Here is a 15,104-nt window from a genome sequence, read left to right on the forward strand (position 1 = left end):
CACCCTAGCTCTGGGTTTCTGGGAGGAGAAGACTGGTTGATTTAAGGGTGGAGATAGAGAGACAGAGAAAATGACAGAAGGAGAAAGAGAGAGAGTGTGGGAAAAACACTATGAGAGAAAGAGAAGGAGAGAGAGAGAGTTCTAGTTGGTTCTTTCTCACGGTTGTCTCTTCATTTCCACATCAGCAAAACAAACACATTTGTTTGCAACATTTAAGACTCACTTGGCTTCTGTCTGTGTTAATGTTTTATGTGTGCATCCTACTTTCCCCAGTGTCAGAAATGGGTGGATGTAATTTTGCATGAGGCAGGGAGGAGAAGGGGTAGGGAAGCCATGTCGCTCATGTGGCATGACAACCCATGTCAGTATGGCAGAGTGCAGTGGAGTCCAGTATTCATTAGAGTATGCTAATTGTGTTTTGGACGTCAGCTGAGTTTTGAGCCACGGTGCCATGATGTAAGACTGTCTTTTAGGAGACAAGTGAACATCTTCTACCTCATTTGTCATCCTAGCTAAACGAAAATGGCTCTGAACTAGTTTCCTGTACTGAGCCCAATATGCTTTAGAAAATATGTTTACTGTTCTGGCTCTGTTGAATTAGTGTGTACAACATCATCTCTGAAAAAGGTGATCATACTTATTGTACTATACAGTGTCCAGTTTGAGAATGTTCTCTAGTGAATACCCTTGGCTGTTCTGTCTGTAAGGAAATATATTGTGGCATGTTTATGAAGAAATCTCCAGTCTGCTGCAATGAAAGCTTTAGAAAACCAATCACTGGCCTGTTTTAGCAGTCTGAGGAGCTTTATATGCTGTGTATCTGGAAAACGACATGGTTCATATTGGTCATATTGTTGTTGTCTTTGCTGTTGTTTGTGTCCCCATCCTCCCTTCCTGTCCTGTGACTCTGCAGAACATCACACCAGTGTCAGACCCGAGGATGACCTTGTCTGCTGGGAGGTGTACTGCTGTGTATGTGTATGATCTAGCTGTGTAATCTCTAGATGTGTATGATCTTGCTGTGTTTGTATGATCTAGCTGTGTATGATCTATAGCTGTGTGTGTAGGATCTAGCTGTATGATCTAGCTGTGTAGGATCTGGCTGTGTCTGTGAGATCTAGCAGGTGTAGGATCTACCACCACAGGATATATCTGTGTGTGTATGATCCATCAGTATTTCATGTGTGGGATATAGTTGTATATGATCTAGCAGTATATATGCATGGTGCTAGTGTTTATGATCTACTTAGCTATGTATGATAAAGCTGTGTCTGTGTATGAACTAGATTGTGAAAGATTTAACTGTATATTCTAGGTGCGAGTGTGTGTATGATATAGCTGTGTATGAAGTAGCTGTGTCAACGTGTGAGCTAGCTGTGTGTGTGATCTAACATAATGACTGCCAATGTTTCCGAAGGTTTTTATGATAATCATGACTGGACTTGGTTTACTAACTGTAAAACAAACACACACCATATTTAGGGGTGTAACTATACACTCAGCTCACGATACCATACGTATCACGTCTATACAGGGTTCACGATACAATACGTATCAGTTTACTGGGTTCACGATACAATACGTATCACAATATTTTGAACAACATTTTAAATGAAACTGAAATTCAATTAACAGATTTATTTCCAAAACATTTTCAATAACTTTCTTTGTTGTACTGACAACTTAGTTATCTCAGTTCAAGCGATTTCTCTGAATCAGAATCAGAATGGGATTTTTTCGCCATGAAAGTTTGCACAGACAAGGAATTTGCTTTGGCAGGAAGGTGCATACAATAAACATATAGGGACCTAAAATTTAAATATGTGGACTATCTATACTATGGGTACATAAACTAGCAGTACTAAGTGGAATTAGAATTAAATAAAAATATGCAATAAAATAAAATATAAGTTGCCGTAATTTATAATATAAAAATACAAAAATACAAATATTACAAAAAATACAAATGTACAATATACAATTTTGTAATGCAGTGCAAAAAGCAGTGTGATACAGGTGCAGACTCAAAGTAGGTCGCGTGCTGGATGCTCAACCAATAGGATGAAACGGACGTCATATTCCAAAAATATTGCAATAAGTACGATACATATTGTAAAGATTTTGCAACACAATATATTGAACAATGATATACTGTTACACCCCTACTTGTTTGAAACCATTTTGTAGGAAGGCATCTGCTAAACGGAAAGTAAATGTAGATTAAAGAGAGTAACATGTAGGATGTGAAGGCTCTAGAGAAGAGTGATTTACAGTAGAACGTCCAGAAGCTAGATTGGTATGTAAGCTGGATTGATTGGTGGACATGTCAATGACCTCAGGGTGATCTGGAACCTCTTCTGTAAGTGATCTATTTATCAGTACACTGAATCACAGGGATCACTTCAGCTGCTTGTGAGTGTGTGTGTGTGTGTTTGTACGCATGCGTCTGTGTGTGTGTGCGCATGTTTGTGTGTGTGTGCGCGTGTCTGTGTGCTTGCACATGCGTGTGTCTGTGTGCGTGTGTCTGTGTGCATGTGTGTGTATTTGTATGTGTGTCGTACATGCACGCGTGTGTGCATGTGTGCATGCACATGTACTGGTGTTCTTGGGCCGACTTCTGCCTCTGGCTGTCCTTCCAGATGTTGAGTGAGAGGATTTAGATGATCAGGACTGAGATCAAGCTGGGATCCTGCTGTCCAGGCAACGTGTCACAGGGAACAATCTCTGTACAGTATTATAAGGAGTAGCCTAACATACACACATACACAAACACACATAAAAACACAGACACATGATTACAGCAGGGAACAATCACTGTAGAGTATTAAGGAGTAACACACACACACAGCTGGAATGGTTACTGTACACAGTAACACAGCTTGTTTGAACAAGCTCTCAAGTGTTGTAATTTTGTTGATGGAAGAAACAGTACACAAAGTGTTTACAGAGGACCTTCTCTCTCTACACAGACACACACACACACACACACATATAAGCAGTCACACACATACACTAGACACACACACACATGCAAGCAGTCACAAACACACACACATGCATACGCACATAATGTACTCACTCACACACACAAACGCACACACATACAGACTCACATACAAACATACACACACACACACACACACATGCTTTTCCCCTCCCTAGTGACCTGGGGCCTGTGTGGAGGGATGAGAGCCCAAAGCCAGCAGGCAGGGATGCCTCGGAGGTACCTCATGGCCTAATAACCACACAACCTGCCCCTGATCTGATAACCCCCCCTGGTAGCACTAACCTACTTAGGGGACACTGTGCTTCTTCTCCTTTTGTCTGTGGCTGTCTAGCTGATTGTGTGTGTATGTGTTTTTGGGTGGGTGGATGGATATGTGTGTGTGGTTGTGTGAATGTGGATGGATGTGTGTGTGTGTGTTGTGTACAAATTTGATGTAGCCATCTGTCATTGTTTCTCTGAAGATTGGTATTGCAGTATGATAACAACTTCACTCCGGACAACTTTGACTAGCAAGTATACAGATCTAATCCTGACTATCCAATCTTACTAGCAAGTGTACAGATCGAATCCTGACTATCCAATATTAATAGCATGTATATCAGTCTAATACTGACTACCCAATCCGATTAGCACATATATAGGTATAATCATGACTAGTTAACCTTACCAGCAGGTCATACAGATTAATCCTGACTACCCACCCTATGCCAGGTATATAGATCTAATCCTGACTATCCAATCCTACTAGCAAGTGTACAGATACAAGCTTGACTATCCACCCTATTAGCACAGATTCAAACCTAGCTAGTCAACCTTCCTACTAGCAAATATACAAATTTAATACTGACTATCCACCCTACTAGAAAGTATACAGATCTAATCCTGACTAGACAAGCCTACTAGAAAGTATACAGCTCCACACAGGGACAAGTCCGACCAGCATCTCCAGTTTGCTGCACATGCTCGTCTGAGGCCTACGCTTGAGTATGGTGCAGCACTGGTCACCTAGCAACCAGCTCTTCACATTTGTGTGTGTGCTTCCCAGCAGGGACACTGAGTATATTGTAATTTACTGTTAACCTGTGTGACGACATCAGCAATTGTGTCTGACAATGCTTGTGTGTCAGAAAAAAGCTAGATGAAGACAGAGGGAGAGAAAGAGAAGGATAGAAGGAAACAGAAAGGCAGGAGAGGAGAAGAGATTAGAGTAGAAAAGAAGTGAGGAGAAGAGGAGAGAAAATGGGGAAAGGAGAATGAAAGAGAAAGATCCTCTGATCATGGAAATGCAGAAGAATTGGGGTTGGGGGTGTTTATTAACCCGTTCTTCACCTCCCTGTGTCTGTCAGACAGACACTATTGATTGCTGAACCACTGGTCTGCTTTTTTTGTCATTGATAACATTCCATACGGGAGGGGCTTCTCATGCACGTAGTTTATCAAGATCCTTCTACTGCACCAAGCAGCCTCACAAATGCATTGTAAACACATTTACATTACATTACATTTAGTCATTTAGCAGACGCTCTTATCCAGAGCGACTTACAGCAAGTACAGGAACATTCCCCCGAGGCAAGTAGGGTGAAGTGCCTTGCCCAAGGACACAACGTCAGTTGGCATGACCGGGAATCGAACTGGCAACCTTCGGATTACTAGCCCGATTCCCTCACCGCTCAGCCACCTGACTCCCTACGCATATCTGTTATACCAAGAGGATAGAATGGGTATTGTCAGCTACAATATATTGTATGGTATTTTCTTGGTGATAAATCATAGGTTGTCTATTTTGTTCAAATACAGCTTTGACCCTGAATACTCTGTCTGCGCATGACGTCAATTATCTTGGTGTGTGTGCATGTTTGCGTGTGTGCATCCATCATCTAGATGAGATGATGAATCATGTTGTCTGTATAGATGAGAGCTTTAAATGCTCATGTTTGTGCTTCTCTAATTAGAAGTGTGAGGTTGGTATATTCTTGGTATTGGTGGAATACCTCCTCCCTGTGTCTGACTGTGGTGTGTGCGTGGTACCTGAGGGCCTCCCGTTTCACTCAACAAGGTTATGTAATACTAAGGCTGCTGAACGCTGAGACTCAACGTTATATAATGGCTGACTCTCTCTCTCTGTATATATATATGCGTGTGTATGTGTGTGCGTCAGTGCTCACTCTGCACCCTGTTTAGTACAGTGCGCATGTTAACTCTTGTGGAAGTGACCAGAAGTGACAGTGGAGCCTATTTATGAAGTATAAAAGGTCCTGCAGACTCTGGAACACAAACCCTTCTGGGCTGAACCACTGGGCTCCTTCACAGACACACATCCTACTATGAGGTACACACCCTGCCTGTAGGACGGGCAGGACACAGTTGCCCTGCGTGTAGGAGATGTTGTTGTTGTTGTTGATGTTGTTGTTCTTGCCATAGTAAGAATAAGAGGAAACGTTCATTCATCTTACTGTAGACACACACACATACACGTGCAGGTAACAGTGACACTGGGAAATGCACACACGCAGGCAGGAGTGTCCACTGAAGATATGTGTTCTCTGCATTTCCCATAGCACGTTTCCTCCCAGGGCAGCCAGGAGCAGTGGGCAGCAGTCCTGGGGCCTTCTTGCTGTGAGGCGAAGTCTAAATAGTGATGGGTACCGAAACCTCGTATTAAACTAGTTTAACTAAATTTCATAATGAGCTGACGCTATCGGTTCTGCTTTCGGTAATGGAAAAATTAAGAAAATATATTTTCAATTATTTTTAAACTACATTTTTCTTCCACATTTTATCTCTTCTAATTTGCGATAATGCGGACAATAATGCGGTCTTCATATTTTCGTTATTCGAAATCCAGAAGCGCTGTCTGTCTCACGCAACGAGCGCGAAGACACGCACACACAATTCGAAAGCTCCCACTAAAGGCCGATTTATACTACTCGGTTTTCACAGACCCTCTCCGAGCCCTCTCCGAGCCCCTCGGAGAGCTCTACGTGCACTCCTGATTTTCCAGACTATCCGTCCGTCCGTCATTTTATGGATACCCCTTGGCTGTGATTGGTCCGTATTAAGAACCGCTTGCGTCAGGGGCGGGGTTGCCGTGACCAACAAGACAAAAAACAGAATCCTTTGACTGCCATTGCTGTAAGTTTACAATTCATATTTCAGCTAAACAGTACATGTAAATCAGCATCTGAATTAAAATGTGACGAGAAATAGGCAGTGTAGTTGCTGAAAATGTGCTTATTTTATTGATGAAACGGCTAATTTGTAAATTTACTCCGACTTTTCGATAACCTAGCTAGCATCGCAGTGCAGCGCCACCTACTCTTCTGGCAGTGAATTGTTTTCAGCACCCACAGCCTCCGGAGTACTATAAATTCAATCCGTCCAACTCCGTCCGTCCGTCTGTCCGTAACGGAGTCGGAGAAGTATAATTCGGCCTTTAGTATAGTGACGATGACGGAGAGAATCAAACAGTCCAGAGTGTGGTTACACTCAGGGGCGCCATATAGGGGGTGGGGGGGTTAGGACGATTCTAAAGGCCGATTTAAACTACTCCGTTTTCACGGACACGGACACAGGGAACGCCCTCTCCGACGTGGAACACCCTCTCCGAGCCCTCTCCGAGCCCCTCGGAGAGCTCTACGTGCACCTCCTGATTTTCCTGACTATCCGTCTGTCCGTCCGTCATTTTACGGATACCCCTTGGCTGTGATTGGTCTGTATTAAGAACCGCTTGCGTCAGGGGCGGGGTTGCCGTGACCAACAAGTCGAACAGAATCCTTTGACCGCCATTGCTGTAAGTTTTTACAATTCATATTTCAGCTAAACAGAACATGTAAATCAGCATCTGAATTAAAATGTGACGAGAAATGGGCAGTGTAGTTGCTGAAAATGTGCTTATTTTATTGATGAAATGGCTAATTTGTAAATTTTCTCAGACTTTTCGATAACCTAGCTAGCATCGCAGTGCAGCGCCACCTACTCTTCTGGCGATTAATTGTTTTCAGCACCCACAGCCTTCGGAGTACTATAAATTCAACGAATCCGTCCGACTCTGTCCGTCCGTAACGGAGTCGGAGTAGTATAATTCGGCCTTAAGGACCCCTGACTGACAGGGGCCCCAAAAAACTCATATGAAATTACATTATATTATATATCATATAAACCATCATCATTGAGTATATATTTAATATGTAATAATACAATTAATGATCTCTTTGTTTTTACTTGTGTTTGGCAATAAAAGTTCAATATCCCCATTGACCGAAAAGTAAACATCCATATTGACCGACCACCCCCTGTATCGGCATGAAATGGTTTGTTCCTGCCTTAGCGCACTTATCACTGACGGTGTTGCAGTCAGTAGACGCGCTAGTCGCCAGAAATAGTGATCAAAATGTTGCCTAGTATACCTAAATCAGGTTTTCAAAAAGGTCAGAGAAAAAAGAGAGAGTGGAAAGACAAAGGAGAGGTTTTCAATCTGTAACCCAGTTTTTCACCAAAAAAGGTGGGTATAGTAGTCTGTGGTATTAACCTGTTGGCTTAATGTCCATAGTGAATTAACCCTTGTGTTATCTTCGGGTCGTTCTGACCCATCAGTCATTGTGACCCACCGTCGTATTGCGACAACTTTACCGCATACAAAAACAAAGTGAAGCATTTTCTTTTAACCGTTGGGCTGTCTCAGACCCCCCACATTGCGAAGGTTAAAAGAAAATTATTTTTATTTGTTTTTGTATTGGGTAAAATTGGGTAAACACAACGATGGTTCGTTATGAACCTTTGGGTCATGTGACCCGAAGGCAGCACGAGGGTTAAGCTAGCTAGCTACAGACTAGTGTTATCCTACATTTCATCAACATGTTAATCAGTACAGGGAAACTTTTAGCAAGATATTCATATTAAATAATTGTCCCGACTCCCTGCCCCTTTTAGCAGACTTAACAACAGATGAGTCAGCAGCACCCCAGTCTCCCCATAACTGTACCCCTCCCTGTCCCAGTGAAGAAGGTGAGCAAAATTGTGTTAACAACATGCCAGTTAGCATCATTCCAGGGAGTCTGTGGGGATTTCTCTGTCTCTCTTGCTATTTTTACCATAACAAAAAAGAAAAAGAAATATTTATTATTGACAGAAATTCAAACTTATTATTTTCTCACATAATGATCATTTTGAAATAATAAACAATTAACTACTGTCTGTACTGGATGATGGACAGTTGGAAACAGTGAGTAGCTTACCTCAGCCTACATGTAAGTTACAGACAATATTAAAATAATTTAGTTGATACGTTCATTTAGATTGAATTATGGCCGTTAAATGACATCTATATATACAGACTTTATTATTCCCATCATGAAAGGCAATTTATTTGAGAAGCTTGCACACACACACATCAAAAAATCTATTGGATCTAATGTATGTAATCAAGTGGTGGTGATACAGAACTGTACGTAATTTGGGTCAATGTTCTGTAGTTTTAGTGTCATTTATTGGTATTTGGCATATTTTTATATATACTGTATATGGGTGGTTGACGTGACGCTCCATTTTTGTGTTCATGGTGACAAATATATAAAAAAATATATATATTTCATTAATTTTTCATAATTACAGTTTAATCTTCCAGAACTAATACATCTGTAATTAATGAGCATTATAATTTAAATATGTAAATATTTTGTTTTAAACATGACATTTGTCCACTGGCGTGTCTGGGGTAGCGTTGCTTATCTTAAAGAGGTTATTGATTGCAAAACCAATTTTACCTTGTCATAGTTGAATAACGACAGTTCGGTGGTTAAAATTCTCATACAGTGAACCTCAAAGTCCATTGACATCTCTTTCCTATCTAAATCTCACAACTTGAAACTGCAGCTGTAAAATGATCGGTTTCGAAAAAGCTGTATTTGTGACGTCACAAATATAGCATCACCTTTGTCACGCCCCAACATTTACTTACAGACCAGCCCTCTGGTGTTCTGGCCCAGGATCTCAGACACTAGTTTAGCTGCGCGTTGCTCTGTGTACTTCCACGGAAGTAACAAAGGAGAAAGATTTTAAAGTATATTGAAAATGGACCATTGTAAATGCAGTGTTCCAGGCTGTACTGGGAATGCTGACACATTTCATAATCTTCCCAAGGAACCAGACACTCGACGGGCATGGCTGATGTTTTTCTGAGAAGATCCCTGTGAAGTTCGACACTCATTTATTCATTTGCTCGAACCATTTCACCAAAGACAGTTTTGAATGAAAACCTTGGACAATTTAAAGAAGGATTTGCTAAGCCGCTGTTGCTGAAAAGAGGTCTTGTTCCAACCGTATGCTCATCACAAACGCAAGCTGTAAGTATGATTTTGTCGCCAACAGTTAGCCTATTGGCAATGCTAACGTCTCCTGTATCTAGCATAGGTAGAATGCTAAATCAGTTAAAAACACATCAACATACCTTACTTAGCAAATGACTCTAGCTAGACTAGCTGTAGTCGGCATTAGAAGGGAAGCTTCAGAAAAAATAGCCAGAAAACGAATAGCAGTCTAGCCTTCTGCTAACGCCTGTCTAGATTATCTATTTGAAAGAACTGGAGAAAGGCAGGTGCTAGATACAGGATACGTTAGCATTGCTAATAACTGTTACCGACAAAATCATACTACATTTACATTTATTCATTTAGCAGACGCTTTTATCCAAAGCGACTTCCAAGAGAGAGCTTTACAAAGTGCATAGGTCACTGATCATAACAACGAGATAGCCACAAAACATTGCGAGTAGCCAAAACATGAAGCACACATTGTGAACAACCAAAATAAGTGCCAAAGGGAAGAACCATAAGAGCATGTAGTTAAACAAGTTACAATTAAACAACATGAACTGCTATAAGTGCAAGTGTACCTGTGGAAAAAGCAAGCAACAATAATAAAAACAATATATCACAGCGAGTACAAAAATTTAAGTCAGTTACCACTAACCACAAGAGCAACAAGTCTCTAAGCAAGAGTCATTGTGATCCTTGAGGAAACTAACATCGGGTCAAGCGAACCATTCCTAAGTACCGTTGTACTCCCGGAACAAGTGCGTCTTGAGACTTTTCTTGAAGGTGGAGAGACAGTCAGTGTCTCTGATGGAGGTGGGGAGATGATTCCACCACTGGGGGGCCAGACAGGAGAAGAGCTTGTGTTGGGACCGGGCGGTCTTGAGCGGTGGGACCACCAGGCGGTTGTCTAAAGAAGACCGTAGGTGACGGGTGGGGGTCTAAGGCTGCAGGAGAGACTTGATGTAGACGGGTGCAGTCCCGTTCACTGCTCGGAAGGTCAGTACCAGGGTCTTGAATCTGATACGGGCCATGATAGGTAGCCAGTGGAGAGAGATGAGGAGCGGGGTAACATGGGAGCGTCTGGGTAGATTGTAGACCAGGCGGGCCGCTGCGTTCTGAATCCTCTGAAGAGGGCGGGTTGCACATGCTGGGAGACCAGCGAGCAGCGAGTTGCAATAGTCCAACTTGGAGAGGACAAGTGCTTGGACTAGCAGCTGGGTGGAGTGCTCAGACAGGTATCTCCTGATCTTCCGGATGTTGTAGAGGGTGAATCTACATGACCGGGAGACCGCAGCAATGTGGGCCGTGAGGGAGAGCTCGTCATCCATGGTAACCCCAAGGTTCCTGGCAGAGGATGAAGGGGTCACCATCGCAGATCCCAGGGTGATTGAGAGATCGTGGGAGATGGAGGGTTTAGCCGGGATGATGAGAAGTTCTGTTTTGGCGAGGTTCAGCTGGAGGTGGTGCTCGGTCATCCAGGCGGAGATCCCCGGATCGGTCGGGGGGAACGACAGGTACAGCTGCGTGTCGTCAGCGTAGCAGTGGTAGGAGAAGCCATGGGAGGTGATGATTGGTCCAAGTGAGGTGGTGTACAGAGAGAAGAGGAGGGGTCCAAGGACGGAGCCCTGTGGGACACCAGTGGAGAGCTGGCGAGGGCCTGACAGTTTGCCTCCCCAGGAAACCTGGTAGGATCTTCCCGACAGGTAGGATGAGATCCACTGGAGTGCAGTGCCAGTGATGCCCATCTCAGAAAGTCTGGCGAGCAGGATCTGGTGGTTAACCGTATCCGACGCTGCAGAAAGGTCCAGCAGAATGATGACGGATGACCTGGAAGCCGCTCTGGCAGACTGGAGGGCAGTGGTGACTGAAAGGAGGGCAGTCTCTGTGGAGTGGCCAGTCTTGAAGCCCGATTGGTTGGGGTCAAGCAGGTTGTTCTGAGAGAGAAAGTTAGACAGTTGGTTAGATACAGCACGTTCAATTGTTTTTGAAAGGAAGGGTAACAGTGATACCGGTCTGTAGTTCTGGAGAACGGCAGGGTTAAGGGGAGGGTTTTTTGAGTAGAGGGGTAACTCTAGCCTGTTTGAAGGCAGAGGGGAAGGTGCCAGAGGTAAGAGAGGAGTTTAGGACATGGAGAAGAAAAGTTATGATGGAGGGGGAGATGGTTTGAAAGAGAGGGGAGGGTATAGGATCAAGGGGACAGGAGGTGGGGCGATGAGAGAGAATGAGGTCAGAGATCTCTGCCTCAGACAGGGGAGAAAAATAGTTTAGACATTTAGTTGGGTCAGTCATGGAGGGTGAGAGGGTAGGAAAGGTGGGTTTAGGGAACCGACTGCTAATGTCGGCGACTTTTTTCTCAAAGAAGGAGGAGAAGTTGTCTGCTGTCAGGGTGGAGGGAGGGGGTGGGGGAGGTGGGTTAAGAAGGGTGGAGAAGGTAGAAAAAAGTTTGTGGGGGTTTGAAGCAGAGTTAATTTTGTTCAGAAAGTAGAGGGTTTTAGCACCAGTTATGTGAGAAGAGAAGGATTTGAGGAGGGAGTGATACTTATCAAGGTCCAGACCGCCTTTGGACTTGCGCCATCTCCTCTCAGCTGCCCGAAGGGTGGACCGTTCTTCACGAATAACATCCGTAAGCCACGGGCAGGAGGGAGAAGATCGTGCAGGCCTGGTTGACAGGGGACAGAGAGAGTCAAGTGATGCAGATAAAGTGGTTAACAAGGTGTCGGTGGCAGTGTTAGTGGGGTGGGACGAGAACTCGTCAATGGAGGGGAGGGAGGATGTTACAATAGAGGAGAAATGGGAGGGGGATATGGAGCGGAGGTTGCGCCGGAAAGTTACAAGGGGAGGGGAGGTAGAAGGAGTTGGAGGGAGAGAGATAGAGAATTGGATAAAGTAGTGATCAGAAATATGCAGTGGGGTTACAGAGGTTAAGTCAGTGATACAGTTACGTGTCAGGATGAGGTCTAGCTGTTTGCCTGCCTTGTGGGTCGCCGGTGTGCTCAGCAGCGTCAGGTCGAAGGAGGTCAGGAGAGACAAGAAGTCGACGGCCTGAGTTCCTTGGAGGTGGATGTTGAAGTCCCCAAGGACTATCAGGGGGGTTCCATCATCCGGGAGGACGCTGAGGAGCATGTCCAGCTCCTCCACAAAGTCGGCTAGCGGGCCTGGTGGGCGATAAAGAACAATTAAGCATGCTTTGATAGGATCAGTTAGCATCGCACAATGGTGTTCAAATGATTTGGCAGTAACAGGGAGTGGTGTGGATGTGTATTTAATATGTGGGGAAAGAAGCAACCCTGTCCCACCACCCCGCCCGGTTGAGCGGGGTGAGTGAGTGAAGGAGTGGTTGATGGAGAGAGCAGCTGGAGTTGCAGTGTTCTCAGGGCGGATCCATGTCTCTGTCAGCGCAAGGGCATGAAGAGAAGCATGAGATGCAAACGCTGGGATGAAGTCTGCCTTGTTCACAGCAGACTGGCAGTTCCAGAGCCCTATAGAAAGAGAGAGGGCAGGTGGAGAAGATCTGGATAGGTAGTGAAGGTTAGAAGTTGACCGTATATACTTTGTGATATATCTACATCTACGGGTAGTGTAATGAACGGGAATGCTGAAGAAACACATGCTAGCTATGAATATGTTCTAGGTGGATTAGAATACAGATAGGGTGATACTTATAAGAAGAGGTGATCCACCACGTCGGCCATCCTCGGTGGACTCCCGCAGGTAGACTCCCTGTCTTTGTTCGACCGAGTCTTCGTGCACCGAGGCTGCCTCTGCAGTGCTAATCGCCTAAATATGCTAAAGGCGCAGCTGACAATGGCCCTAATTATGTAAACAAAGCCAGGGTCTCACTCGGCGGCAAGTACCCTGAAACTCGATCTCTAGCTAGCTACCTATTGACCAATTTAGCTGCTATACCCTTACCCTCTGTCCTTGAGGCAAAGTTTTTGCTAAACACAAATGAATGAAACAAACTCTGGTTACTTTCAGTCAGATGGCAGTCACGAAGTACACTCAGTAAGACACTATTAGCTCTGAATCCGATTACAGAAGTCAGGGCTGATTTAACCAAATTCTACAATGGCCCTAATTATGTAAACAAAGCCAGGGTCTCACTCGGCGGCAAGTACCCTGAAACTCGATCTCTAGCTAGCTACCTATTGACCAATTTAGCTGCTATACCCTTACCCTCTGTCCTTGAGGCAAAGTTTTTGCTAAACACAAATGAATGAAACAAACTCTGGTTACTTACAGTCAGATGGCAGTCACGAAGTACACTCAGTAAGACACTATTAGCTCTGAATCTGATTACAGAAGTCAGGGCTGATTTAACCAAATTCTACAATGGCCCTAATTATGTAAACAAAGCCAGGGTCTCACTCGGCGGCAAGTACCCTGAAACTCGATCTCTAGCTAGCTACCTATTGACCAATTTAGCTGCTATACCCTTACCCTCTGTCCTTGAGGCAAAGTTTTAGCAAAACACAAATGAATGAAACAAACTATGGTTACTTACAGTCAGATGGCAGTCACGAAGTACACTCAGTAAGACACTATTAGCTCTACATACTACAGCTTGCGGTTGTGATGAACATAAGGTCGGAACGCGCCTCTTTTCAGCAACAGCTTCATAGCAAATCCTGCTTTACATTGTCCCAGATTTTCAAAACCGTCCTTGGTGAAATGGTTGGAGCAAATGTGTAATTGAGGGTCGAACTGCACAGGGATCTTCTACGCTACGGTATAGACAAACAGCAGCCATGCCCGTCGAGTCAATGTTAGCTAGACTCTAGATCATCTGCTTTTTATTAACGCTGATTTGCAAGGAATGCAAGAACAGCTAGATAGCGAAAACACCTAGACTGTAGACATATAAACTAGTTTAGCTTGCTAACGCAAGAGCATAGGTAGAATGTGTGATGATTTAGCCTAGTTTATTGGCAATGGGGCTACGCGTTATTTCATGTTCCTGACTGTTTCATTCGAATAAATAACCTGTGTTGTCATGTAAATCTACAATTCACGATGCATGTTTGTCCAAATCTTTGTCAGGTTATTTTTTATTTTTCAGCAAGATATCTAGCTAACTGAGGCTGAGTTGAATCACGATATAGTTTGGTTGCTTAACTGTAACAATTCCCACCTAAGTCGATCTCGTTTGCTTCGACAACAGAAGTGGAAACGAATAACGTTATCATTTCAAATGATATCTAGTCAATCTGTTGAAAACAGTGTTGTGTAGACACAATAGATTTATTTGCACGTTTGTATTTCAAGTCTCCACCTTCGATGTTTCCGTGAGTGCTGTTGGCCATGTTGCGTTTTTGCTCCGCAGCTTCACTCGTTGAAAACCAACCAATCTGCGCGCAGCTCATCTATATATTCATGAGCATACCATAAAACAGGGCTCTTCAATTAGTTTGGAGCTGGGGCCGGTTCTTGAAACTGAGGCAAAGTCAGGGGCCGGAGGATATGAGTAATCACGGTAACAAATAAAGAAATTACAACAACATACTGAAGGAGTCAATATATTCTATTTTGTAAGTGCATATAACAACATATGCCCAAGAGGTCGTATAGGCCCAAGGATTCAAAAATCAAACCAGGTGAGCAATAACCAAGCCATATTAACAGACAATTGGAGAAAATGCAATTAACTAACAAAAATGGAAGACTAGGGGTGGTGGGGGCCCCTGGGCTTGGGTCATTTTCGGGCCCTACCAACTATACATGACTTTAAATAGAACAAAATGATACATACACAAGCTAGATGTATTTAGAGTTGCACGATTCTGGAT

At 43.7% G+C, this 15,104-nt stretch overlaps 1 protein-coding gene across 1 annotated transcript in view; it reads left to right on the forward strand.

Annotated features, from left to right (window-relative positions):
* The window catches only part of shank2b (SH3 and multiple ankyrin repeat domains 2b), a 201,011-nt gene that overhangs the window by 157,324 nt on the left and 28,583 nt on the right, over positions 1–15,104 (forward strand). The gene's annotated exons all lie outside the window — the stretch shown is intronic.

The sequence above is a fragment of the Osmerus eperlanus genome, chromosome 5 (assembly GCF_963692335.1).
Source record: "Osmerus eperlanus chromosome 5, fOsmEpe2.1, whole genome shotgun sequence".
NCBI classification, from domain to species: Eukaryota; Metazoa; Chordata; class Actinopteri; order Osmeriformes; family Osmeridae; genus Osmerus; species Osmerus eperlanus.